At 42.8% G+C, this 12,605-nt stretch overlaps 1 pseudogene across 1 annotated transcript; it reads right to left on the reverse strand.

Annotated features, from left to right (window-relative positions):
* Positions 1-4,981: 4,981 nt before the first annotated feature.
* Positions 4,982-5,560, reverse strand: LOC308557828 (histone-arginine methyltransferase METTL23 pseudogene; annotated as a pseudogene). Its single transcript has one exon. The product of its transcript is annotated as a histone-arginine methyltransferase METTL23 pseudogene (transcript).
* Positions 5,561-12,605: the final 7,045 nt, after the last annotated feature.

Raw genomic sequence — 12,605 nt, forward strand, 5'->3', positions numbered from 1 at the left:
GTAACTCTGAGATTGCCAAGAGAGGTAACTCTAGCTCTAGCCCTTTCTCTCCCTCTGTGCCCCGTCTTCTCTGCAGGCCTGGGCAGCCCGGGAGCTTGGGCCTCACCCACCTGAGATTGTTGAACTCCAATAACGCAGACCACACAAACTCCGGAAAACCAGCAGCACCTGAAAATCTGCCCGCAGCTCCGCTTGTTTCACTGCTGTGTGGTGTTACGCAACAAACTTGCTTTGATTTCTGCGGTAATAAAAGATAAATCAATATACTCGATTGTGTACTTTTAAAGACTTTTTTTAGGTTGAATTATTTGCCTAGAATTTTTGTTGTTGTTCAAATAGGTCACTGTTGAAAAGCCTAGGTACATATTCCTTGTATAATTTCTGGGGTGCCTGGGGAGATAGGCTTTATCTATTTTATTAGCTTCTCAGTTTCTTAAATTGTATCTGATTGGTATTTGATAAACACAAGTCAAAATGATGGAAAGTGTGAAATAAAGTGTGTGGTATTGCCTAGCTGTCTAAAGAATGTTCATAACATTTCATCCATAGTAAAATAGATTTTGAGCTTCCAATAACTGAGTTACAAATTGGATTTGGATTGATTCTGTTGATTTAAATTAAGGCTGGTTTATAAACAATACAGTGAGAGTCATTGTTGCAAATGGATTATTTGTGTCCACAATTGCACTGCAGAAAGCAAATATGCCACATCTCCTAGGCAGCAAATCCCTGTCTGGTCAAGCTACAGCGATTGTGCTTTAACGTCCCATCTTCAAGAACTGAACGCATTCTTTCTCATCTGTGATCATCTTGGCTCAACAGACCTAGGCAGTTTTTTCTTTCTTTCTTTTTTCTGCAAAGGCCCTATGATTGATCATAAGAAACAAAAACTGGCCAAAATAATTGTGCAACGATCCCTCAGGAAAAAGAGCTACATAACGAATTGTGGCTTCAGTTTTCCAGTTGATGTTCTTTCTATAAGTTAATTGTGTCCTTTTAAAGTCACCAAAACAAAACAAAACAAAGCAAACAAACAAACACAACCTTCCTCTTAGGACATTTTGTTCATGATGCTTTTGTATCTTTAATAAAAATGCACTTATATTCATGTCAGTACTGGGCTAATAATGCTCAGAGAGGCCATGAAATGCAGCCTCTGAAAAGACATGCATCTGTCATGCTGTGTCTTGGCCTCACATTGGTTCAGAAACATAAATACATCTAACGATTATTGTACCACTTAATGACCCACTGGATCTAAAGGAGATTTCATAGATCAGGTTCAAAGAATTGTGAAAAGCAAAATTATGATTTGAATATAAAGTCGAAATTTTCCACTTTTAACAAAAGAAGAGTAAAGATGGAGGGCAACTTGCAAATTCAGTGAATGCATGTGGCTCACAAATTAAATTCCCCAAATTGTCATGTTTTCTATTATTTTCATAGAAAATCAAGACAGAACTTAAAAAAATTACAAAAGGAACTCATATGCAGCAAGAGTATAAGCTAACATAGAAGATGTTAATAGTGCCATTAGCCAGTGTGATTTCCATCATTAGCAGCCATTATTCTAAGAATGTAAGTGGCAGATAGAGAGCTCCGCTGAAATTTCCATTCTTTTTGTAGTCAGCATGTAAAATGCATGCACTCGGTCTCTTAGATTGCTGCTCTTTCGTCACAAATTGCTCGTTATATTTGCTTAGACTTGTGAAATGGAAAATATTTTATTTAAAGGAAATAAATGCAGGAAACATTGAATAGAAGACTTATGACTTTTTTAGAATGTGGATTTAAAAATTTTTAGCAGTGGTAGTAGACTATAAGTGAGTCAGTAGAAGCTAGGCATTCTGGCAATTAAGGAAGGAAGGAAGGAAAGAAGGAAAGAAGGAAAGAAGGAAGGAAAGAAGGAAAGAAGGAAAGAAGGAAGGAAAGAAGGAAAGAAGGAAAGAAGGAAAGAAGGAAAGAAGGAAAGAAGGAAAGAAGGAAAGAAGGAAAGGAGGAAAGAAGGAAAGAAAAAGAAAAGCTACACGGTGACTAATACACCCTGGAGAGGGGTTCTAGATGTTTTAAATTAAAAGTGATTTTGAAAGGGGCCCCGATGAAGCAGTTCAGGAAGCTTCTGGAATCGTAAGTTGCTTACTTCAATCAGAAGTTATACTGGTTCACCTCTGGTGATTATAGTGAATATAATGCCATATATAAAAACTTAATTCCCGGATGTCTCATTCAAAGATGGAAATGTAGATAGAATATACTAGAATTTTGGCCTAGTCTAAATACCAGAAGAAAGACAACGAAGTGAGGAAAAGGGTTTACATTGCTCTCTTTAGAAGAGAAAGTGGCAATATTAACTTAATTTCAGCATAATATGTTACAGCCTTTGACCTTTAGCTTTTATTCTTCTTATGGGGTCGTTTCTTAGATGCTTCATGTTGTGACCATTGCTTGACATCCAAAAGCCAAGAGACAGCATGTTGCAGAATTTGAATTAGTGTTAAACTTCCCTTTCTGAGAGTTCAGCTTGTACTCTGCAACGGGCCCCGCAGCTAGAGCGCGAATCCGTGTGCTGTGCGATGAGAACGGTGTACGTAGTGCTAACCCACAAACCGCCAGGTCTTCAAATGATTTTTAAGCCATCATCACACACACAAAAATTGCTCCTGAGTGGCTTTAGTGCAAAGCATATTTTGACTGGACTTGAATTTGTAAGAATTTCAAATTTGTATATAACATGTGAAATATTTCAGCCTATCAAAAAAACTGTTAGCTCTCTCCCACCATCTGAGTGCATTGGATTGATTGCACCATATTATGGTTCCTACAAATGCTATTTTAAAGCAAAACGCTTCATGAATGGGTGAGCTTTTCTAACATTGAGGGTGTTGTTATAAACATTATTTTTAAATGCATTTAAAAAAATTAAACATTTTCTTTTTATTTGCTAGAGGTACCTTGAAAGCATAACTGGTGTGTGACATCTACCGTTGGAGCCGGTGCCCTGACACATCCCATCCGCAGCTTCTAATCCGTGCCTTTTAACCCGTCTTCTTTCTTCTTGAAGCAAGAACACCAACTAGCACTCATCAGCTTTAAACGACAGAAATCCCAGTTAGTGATTCTGGCTGAAGTCTTTTGTTAATGCCTCATATTTGTGAAAACGCTCCCCGTCCTGGGTTTTAATGTATGCTGCAATTGAAAACCGCAAGTGACACCAGAGAGCATACCGTTTTTTAATTTCCTTAAAAATAAAAAGCTAGGGAATTAAATGCCTGCTAATGAAGTGTTACATTTCTTAGTTTTCTGCAACTCATTTTAATTGAAAAAAAAAAAAATCCCTTCAAGCGTCTCCCATTTTCCTATTCTCAGAAGAGAAATAAGAATGATTTATAAAAAAACTGCGGTTCAGCAGCTAAACCCCTGAAGCCCAAGGAGGCGCTTTCTACCACCTCGCGTCCCTGTCACCCGTGTGAGAGGAGGTGTGGGGTTCAGATGCTCAGAAATGCATTTTCAACGTGTTTTTTCCGCGGGTAGATATTTCAGGAGCGTCATCTCAGGAGCTTAGGGGAGGGGCCGATGAGCCGCGGGTCCCCTGGCCGGCGACACGGAGCCAAGTCGCTCGCTCTCCAAAGCGCCCCTCTAGGCGCCCTCCTGCTCCCCGGAGGCCGGCGGAAACCGCGAGGGCGCGGGACAGACGTCGCGCTGGCGCGGGGACAGAGCAGCCGGGGCGGGGTGCAGGCTTCCTGCGGCCCCGCCACCCCCGGGGGGGACCGTCTCCCCGACGCCCTGGAGGCGCGTGGCCCGAGGGGCTGGGGCGCGTCTGGGGAGGGGGGGGCGAGTGTCCCTGTCCCAGCGCTGCCCGCCCAGGGCGACCGCGGGCTGTTGGGCGGGGGAGCGAGCCAGGGAACAGGGCGAGAGGCCTCCGCTGTCCCCCGGGGGGGGGCAGGGAGAGGGGGAGAAGAAGGAATAGGTCGGGGAGGCCGATGCCCCTGTTTCTCCAAGTGAGGCGCTGGTCTGGAAGCACACACGGGAGTGCCTCTGAAGTGGTGCAAGTGGGGGGGGGGTGCGGGTGGTGTGTGCGTGTGTCTGTGTCTGTGTGTGCATGTGTCTGTGTCTGTGTGTGTCTGTGTGTGTGTGCATGTGTTTGTGTCTGTGTGTGTGTGTTTGTGTCTGTGTCTGTGTGTGTGTGCATGTGTGTCTGTGTGTTTGTGTGTGCGCATGTGTGGGGGGGTGCACCCGCCTGCACCCGAGGGCACCCTGGCGCTCATGCAAGCGCGTGTGCAGTGTCCGCTGGCTGCGCCCAGCCTTCAGCTCCCTGGCTCAGGGAGCCTGGTGCGGGGCCCAGGAGGCCGGGGACTGGCTCCGTACCGAGAAGGCTGCCGTCAGGGCCGTGGGGCTTTGCCACACTCAGGCCGAGGAAAGTCTCTTCACACTCCGCGGATCCCTCTATGAGGCAGCCCAGCCTCCTAAGTTCTGAGGATGCCCTGACTTCTGTTCCAAAGGAATTTCAGCGCCTGAGACACCTTGGTCGCTGGCCATTTGACAGCTGTTTTAAGTACCCAGCTCCTGCTCTTCCTGGGAGGATGCTGCTGCTCCTCATGGTCCGAGCAGGGAAACATGGTAGAATCTGCTTCAGAAACATGAAAATTAAGCACGAGCTTTTCTTTTTCATGAGAATATACTCTTTTAGAAAATATGAAACGTTTATGGCATGCAGCATTTACACATTTCCCCAGAGTGCAAACATTTCTTTTTCATTTATTTACCTATTTTTGCCACTTGCAATTCAAATCAGCAGTAGATCCCATATATATGATCAATTTTGGGGAGGAAATTTTTTTTCCTTTTCTTAATAGGTGCTTTAATTTTTTGTTTTCATGGCTCTGTAACCCATGAACATTGTCTAGGTGACCTGTCACAGTCTTAAAGCCAACAGATCCATTGCTTGTGCTCTCAAGCTGAAGCGTTCAGCTTTAGGGACCATTCAGAGACTGTCCTTTGCAAGGGAGATGTCGAGCATTTCAATAGCATGTCTCCCTGGAAGGGCAGATTCTGCTATAACTTCCTTGTCTGCATCAAAAGACGCCAGAGGAATGTGGAACATTTCATACCCCACCTGTAGAGCAAAGCTTCAAGGGGCCAGCCAGCACTTCCTACCTGGTATCAGTAGCCCACAAAGGGACCTTGGGATCCTTCTGCATCAAAAAGTACACTGTCTTCAAGTTAAAATGTCTTCAAAATCTTCTGGTTCAAAGAACAGATCAGATGCAAGACTAATATCTCGTGGTGGCGAAGCCAGAAGGTCCAGAGATAGGTGACCCCACCCTAGTCCTACAGCAGGCACCTGTGGCAGGTTATCCGTGTGGCAGCTCTGCTGACAGAGTCCCAGACAGTGTGGCAGCCCTGAACTGTCTGACAGCATTGCCCCAGCACCACATTTTGCAGCTATAGTTTCTGGAAGGCTCGCTCCAGCTCCAGCCTCTAAGATGGCCTTGCCGGGTGGAGATCTCCCTCGAAACCGCAGGTGCTGGGCCAGGACCACAGCACAGGGCCAAGTGTACATGCCACACTGGAGATGCAGGACCTGTGGGACGCAGACTTCCCCGGTGGGGTGGCGCCACGTGGCCCTGCAGCAAGAAGGCGGAAAGCACCCTCGGGCGACTGAGTGGCAGCAAGGGGGTGGGGTGGCAGACCTGAAGCCAGGCAGCTGAGACACAGAACAAGTGGCCAGCGGCAATTATTCGGAAATGGATCATGAAAGTAGTTGAGCAGGAAATGAACGAAGTAGGAGGTGACTAGATCTATAACAAAGTAATTATTCCCTGTATAAAAAAGTTCATCAAGGAATTCTTTTAAAAGTCAAGCTGATTGCACGCCATGATCATTGATTTATTTGATACAGATGAAAAATGGGTGCTATTTAAAGTGAAAATTTAGGTACTAGGGGTGGATGGAGATCAATTCCAAGGGTTAGGAAGAGAAAGAGATTGCTGCTTGCCAGAATTTCAGTTCGCACACGCTCCCCCTCCAGCCTCCAGAGCTAAATGCCCAGACTTTTGAGGGATTGTATTACAAATTGATAGGACAAGCTCACCAGAGGCTTTGCAAGGGGGCTGTGGATTCTCTCTGGAAAGCACTTACCCTGCAGAAAAAGGCATCGCACCAAGACACTGAATGAGAGAGAAAGTCATCTGAGTAGAAGAGTGACCGCCCCTCAGCTTTATCTTCGGCACAAGCATCCCATCTCTGACTAATGGGCGAGTCCCACGCAGACCAGAGCAGCCACAAGAGAGACCTGTTGACCTGAAGGCCTTGTAAGCCATTGGGACACAAATAGCACACCTGTAGAGATGCCTCTAACATAGCAAAGCACGAAGAGGGACAGGCACCTTGTGAGCTCAAGTGCTCCTGGGGTGGTGCTCACTTGAACAGTGGGGATCCCTGTTGGCAAGGTCGGTCCTGTGAGAGATGGGAGAACAGCACCACAGCTTGTCAGAGATGGCGGTGAGCTATAGGAGTGTTCTTGTTTGTGAGGTACCACTGGGGATCTCCACAAATATTTGATTGGGATTTTGTAGGACGCTGAAGATTTTGGATTATCTGTCAAAGACCAGAACCAGTGAAATGTGAGTTATAACTTTTGTTTTTAACCCATTCTTTCATGAAGCTCAGGAATATTGATTTTAAGTAGAAATCTATATTTTGGGTAAATATAGATTTGACCTGGCTTGATAGTTCTGTGGGTTCACAACACTATTACTGACTTGCAAGCATTTTAGACGACCCTCCTAGTGGGGAAGAGATTCCTGGTTTTAGCCTTAGGAACTATCAGATTGACTTAGGTCTCTAGGGGACGTGGACTGAAGGTTATGTTTTTGTCAATAGAAACTGATTTAAAACAACTCTAATGCACCCCTATGCTCATAGCAGCCCAATTTACAATAGCTAAGATCTGGAAACAGCCCAAGTGCCCATCAGTAGATGAGTGGATAAAAAAGCTGTGGCACATTCACACCATGGAATACTATGCAGCTGTAAAGAAGAAGGATCTCGTACCCTTTGGGACAGCATGGAGGGAATTGGAGAGTATTATGTTAAGTGAAATAAGACAGTCAGAGAAAGACATGTACCACATGATCTTACTCATATGTGGAATCTAATGAACAAAATAAACTGATGAACAAAATAGATCCAGAGACATAGAAGCATGGAGAAGACTGAGGGATCTCAGAAGGAAGGTGGGGATGGGGGAGTGGATGGAAAGAGATTAATCAAAGAAGTTATATTCTTATATGCATAACCCATGGACACAGACATTGTTTTGGGGAAGGCCTGGGGGTGGGGCGAATGCAGGGTGGAGGGGATCAATGGGGGGGGGGACATATGTAGTACTTTCAACAGTAAAGATAAATTTAAAAAATAATAAAACAACTCTAGCCTGTCAGGTGAACAAGCTTAAACCATGGTCAGTATTCTAGGGGCTTTCCTGGAGTGTGTTTGGAAGGTGTTTCTGCATGAGCTAATTGCATCCAACCCCAACCACACTCACCTGGCAGCCGGTCCTCTGGCATCCTTGGTGAAGCCCTTTGTTAATAGATTTCTGCAGTTTATACACAGCGATGTCCTATTTGACCAGAGGTCAGACTCCCAGCACCCTCTGTTCCCTGAATTGCAAACTCATAAATAAGTAAAAAAGGTCCTTGAGTAACCAAAATAGCTCCCCTGTCCCCAGACTAAAGCCATGGACTTTCCTTCTTAAAGATTTATGAGCTCTCACTTAGGCATTGTTTATTCTTACTTAACCGAGGTCATAATACTTGTGCGTTTTCTGGTTTCCCAGCTTCCCAGCCCAACGTAGATTATGAGTAACAAATTAGGAAAGGGTAAGGGAATATGAGAGGCAGCAAACTGGCAGTAACGAAGCGAGGGTTGTTAGAGAAGGAAGAAGGAAGCAGAAAATTAAGAACGCAGGCCCAGAGCTGTGTGTATTTTATGGAATGCTGCAGTGGTAGCGATTCATAATGATGGCACAGCTACCATGAAGGCCGTGTTATGGTCAGCAGTTGCTTTTTAAAAAGGCAGGGAAGAATTTATTATAGTTTTCAAAATGTACATAAAATGATATAAAAAATAGGTTTGAGCAATCTAGATGAAATGGGCAATCTACCTCCTTCCCAAAGACGATTACTATATTTGAATTCTCAGAGCACTTTATTTGTGCCTTTTTAATGGCATTTGCTGTTTTCATCATTGTATTATAGTCATTTGAGTTCATGCTAAATGCCACTTAACTCACTCGGAAGCTTGAGGAAGCTGGATTCAGTCTCTATCATGCCGTGATGTTTGCGACTTTGATGAGGCAGCCTGCCTCTCTGTGCTTTATTTATAAGACATGGGATTTGGAACAAATGGACTCGGGGTCCATCTAGCTTGTAAATTTTATTCCTCTATATAGTAAATTATAAGAATTTTATAGCAAGGTGAGGAAGTACAGATGGATCTCAATTTTACACTTTAAGGATACCCGTAGTCACAACCAAATGAATTACACCGGCCGATAGCCTGATTAATGCTCATTCCTCGCAAAGTAAATAAAGGAATTTCTTTTTCAAAGTCATATTTGGCATCTGTTGCTTTTACTTGCTTGGCAACCATTTTCTGTTCTGATATTACTTTGGAAAAAATGCCGTTGCTATTATCCCAGTCTAGGTGGTTCTAGAGAGGGGACCTCGTCCACTGGCTCTAGAATAGTCAAATGACCTGGGCCTGACCCATCGGCATAAGCCACCCCTTAGGGCAGAGTGATTGACTCAGTGAAGGACATGTGACCCAAGCTGAGGCAATAAGGGCCAGCTTCAGGCTTTTTACTGAAATTATTTACACACCTAGGAAAGGTGTAGACATAGTACCTTGTTAATGTTTTTTATTTTCTAGGAAAGTAGAGTCCTATAAAAATATAAGTGCATTGAGATATAGCTCCCATTAATTAAATACAAGTCAATATGTCACTATTTAAAACATATTTTTTAATTCTCTGAGTAAGTAAAATTATTTAGTAACACAGATTGATCATAAGTCATCCAAATGAATTCCAGAATTTTTCCGACTTCAGGTATTATTGATGTGATTTTTTGTTGTTGCATGCATTTGTTCCCTGCTAAAAATGCCCAATCTAGGCCATTATTTCAGATAGGAAATGCCATCAAATCCCTCCATTGAATCCTCATCATAATAATTCAATTTCAGGACATTTCCTCACCCCCCGAAGAAATTCCAAGTCCGTTGGCAATCACTGCCTCCTTCCCCCGCCACTAACACCAGCTCGCGCCTCACTAACCCCCTCGCTGGCCCCGAGCAACCACTAATTTACCTTCTGCCTCTACTAATTTGCCTAGATTGGACATTTTATATAAATGGACTCTTACAACATGTGAGTTTTTTTGACTTACCTTTTCACTTAGCGTAATGTTTTCGAACTTCATCAGTGTTGTAGCAGGCATAGGTACTTCATTCTTTCTTATTGTGGGATAATAGCCCCTTGTATGGTTATGCTACATTTTGTTTTTCCATTCATTGCGGAAGGAATATTTGGCTGTTTCCATTTGGGGGATACTATAAATAATGCTGCTATAAATGTTTGTGTACAAGTTTTTGTGTGGAATTATGATTTCATTTTTCTTGGGCATATACGTAGAAGTGGAGTTTCTGGGTCATATAGACTCAAGAGGTCTTAACTGTGAGCCCTGTTATCTTCTAATTAGTCAAGATGACTTTTCTATCTTCCATATAATTTTTTAAATACATGTTTTTATTGATTTCAGAGAGAGGAAGGGAGAGCGAGAGAGAGAGAAAAACATCAATGATGAGTCACTGATCGGCTGCCTCCTGCACACCCCCTACTGGGGATCAAGCCCTCAACCTGGGCATGTGCCCTGACTGGGAATCGAACCCTGATCTCCTGGATCCTAGGTCGATGTTATGGCTGAGCCCCGCAGGCAGGGGATAGCTTCCATATAATTTATGTAGAAGGATGCTCTACTGAGGTTTTACCTTCAACTTTGTTCTTGTTTCTATAGGAAATTGAATCAATCGTAATTTTCTCCCTTCTGTACCTCTCATTACCCAACACACCATCTTTAGAAGATAGCTTTGCCAATTTATTCCTAGATATCTTGTCCCAAGGGAAATGAAAACTAGTTTGTGTTTCAAAGGCAATAAACAAGCCCCAGGTAGGTCCTTTGGGGAAGAGATGGGTGAAGACAGAGGAACTGGGAGGTGGAGGGTTTGGTTTTGGTGATGTTCTGTGAGATATTGGAAATGTATTCTCTAAATGAAGGGAGCGGTCATGTCTATTTATTGGGAAAATTCTGGGGAGCAGTGGGTGAGAGTCCCCTGTGGCTGTGGACCGCTGTGACTTGTCTGAAGATAGAGTGAAGGACCAGAGGAAACAGTAGTAAGTGATATTGTAGTAAAAGTGGTGACCACCAAGGTTCAGGCCCATTCCCTGGTCTCCTGGAGCTACATAAATTCCTAGGGTCCATGAATAATCTTGAAGGTGACAGACTCAGTAACGATCAGAACTGGATTATTCCTGCCAAACCTGGTGCGTGCAGCCATATTGATTGGGGTAAAAAATATGTGACTTAGGTACTAAAAGGGAATAATTATATCTGTTTTAAGTTCATAAAGGATGCCAACCCATATACCAGTCTTTCAAGATATATAAGCCGTCATGCTTTTAAACAGTATAAGTATCACTATTATTAACTATGTAATTTCTCTTACTTCAAATAAATGATAACTAATAGGGCAATTTCACCGGGCCATAGAGACAATGATTATTAACATAAGGACCATTTGACATTCCGTGATGTGCAGATGTGACAGTTGGCAGCCATAGTCTCGACTTTTTCTCTTATGCCATCGGAAAGCCATTTTTAAAACAGAAAATGGTTATGAAACCTGTTCAATTGTAGACATTTTACAAGTTATGCTGAAATGAGCAGAGCTTAAAATGACTTTTCCTTTTTGAAAGTATTTTGGCCTCCGTTTCTTACATGTCTAATTACGTGAGTGTGTACATAAGCGCTCGCTTGGAGAACATCGTAACCATTGATGGTGGTTGCTGGTGTTGATAGGTCCTGGAAGGCTTACATATATTGTCTTTTCTGACTTTTACAATGAAAGTTTTAAGTGGATGTTATTTTTATCCTTTTATTGATGAAAAACAGGGGCTCAGAAGATTAAGAAAGCTCCCCAGGGTCATACAGAGAGTAATTGGTTACGCTGGTTTTTGATCTTGGTCTTTCCACTGTGTTTTGCTTTGAGAACCATTAACGAATTCAAGTTAAACTATTGAGCACCGACTCTGCTGGGCTCTGGGGTTAGAGTACTAGGGGTGGAGCAACGCAGCTGAGTCCTCTCACATTGTCACTTAAAATTTAATTTAATACTTTCCTCACCTCTCCTGCTTGGCTACTTGTTTCTTCCTTCTCATTTCCCCATTTGTATCCCGTCAGCAACACCACCTTTTTAATAGTGTTCTGACAGTACCCTTCCCGTTCAAGATGTTTTAAGAAAGCAAGTAATGTATGACACAGGGCAAGGGAAGAAAAACTCTAAAGAGGCAGTAAAATTCAGCAGAGCATTCACCAGGCTTCCCGGGAACAGCTGATGTGAACATTGACTACCAGTTTAAGCTTTAAGGCGGTTTATGGAGAACACATTTCGCAGTGTTAAGCACCATGGAGATATATGTACATTTTATGCCACAATCAACCATAACATACCAATAAATCTTCAGGGCAAAGTCTTAATGTAATAAAATAAAGTTTCAGGAACGCAGAATAGCTTCAAGATAGATTTAGCGATTTGAAAATGCAAGAGTCATTTAAGAATTTAATCCCAAATTTAGTCTACTAAATCACATGGATTCATCATTTTTCCATCAAATATGGGAACCAGGAAGAAACTTACTGTTTAATTAGATTTTGGCCGAACATATAAACACCCAGGAAAAATCAGATCAGCCAAAAATATGAAAGTGGGACACCAGTTCTTAGCAGGCTGAACTTTCCTCTAAGCCTTATATATACAAAAATTAAAAAACAAATGAAAACAAAAGCCCTCAAATGCCAAAAATAAACCAGAGTGAAACACCATGTAAAGTATTTCTTCCTTCTACCCTAAATGTTTCTGTGGAGTAAGTCAGCCTGAAGGAATTCAAGTTCTGTTTTGATTCTTTCCCCACTTACTACCCCAGGGATCCACGTCTTGCCTGACTCAGCACCGGAGCCTGGAAATAGAGCCGCGTTTGGTGTGTGCACCCCACTGAGGACTGTAGGAAGCGCTGAACTCCAGGCGGAGACCAAACGCACTGGATGCGTCTGCAGAGAGAGACGATTGTGTCTGAACGTGTTGATTTTTGCTGTGAGGGTAATTAAATTTTATTTCTTCTTATTGTATATCAGGAATGAATTAGTATTGTTTCAGAGCAAATGCTTAAAATTCTCATTTTTTAATTGGTTTGTTTTTAATAATTCCCATATTCTGATTTTTTTCATGTCCCCTTTTCATTAGTGGAGACGATAGTTTATAAAGTAACAGAA

This window comes from Miniopterus schreibersii, assembly GCF_964146895.1.
Source record: "Miniopterus schreibersii genome assembly, chromosome: 5".
Taxonomy (NCBI): Eukaryota; Metazoa; Chordata; class Mammalia; order Chiroptera; family Miniopteridae; genus Miniopterus; species Miniopterus schreibersii.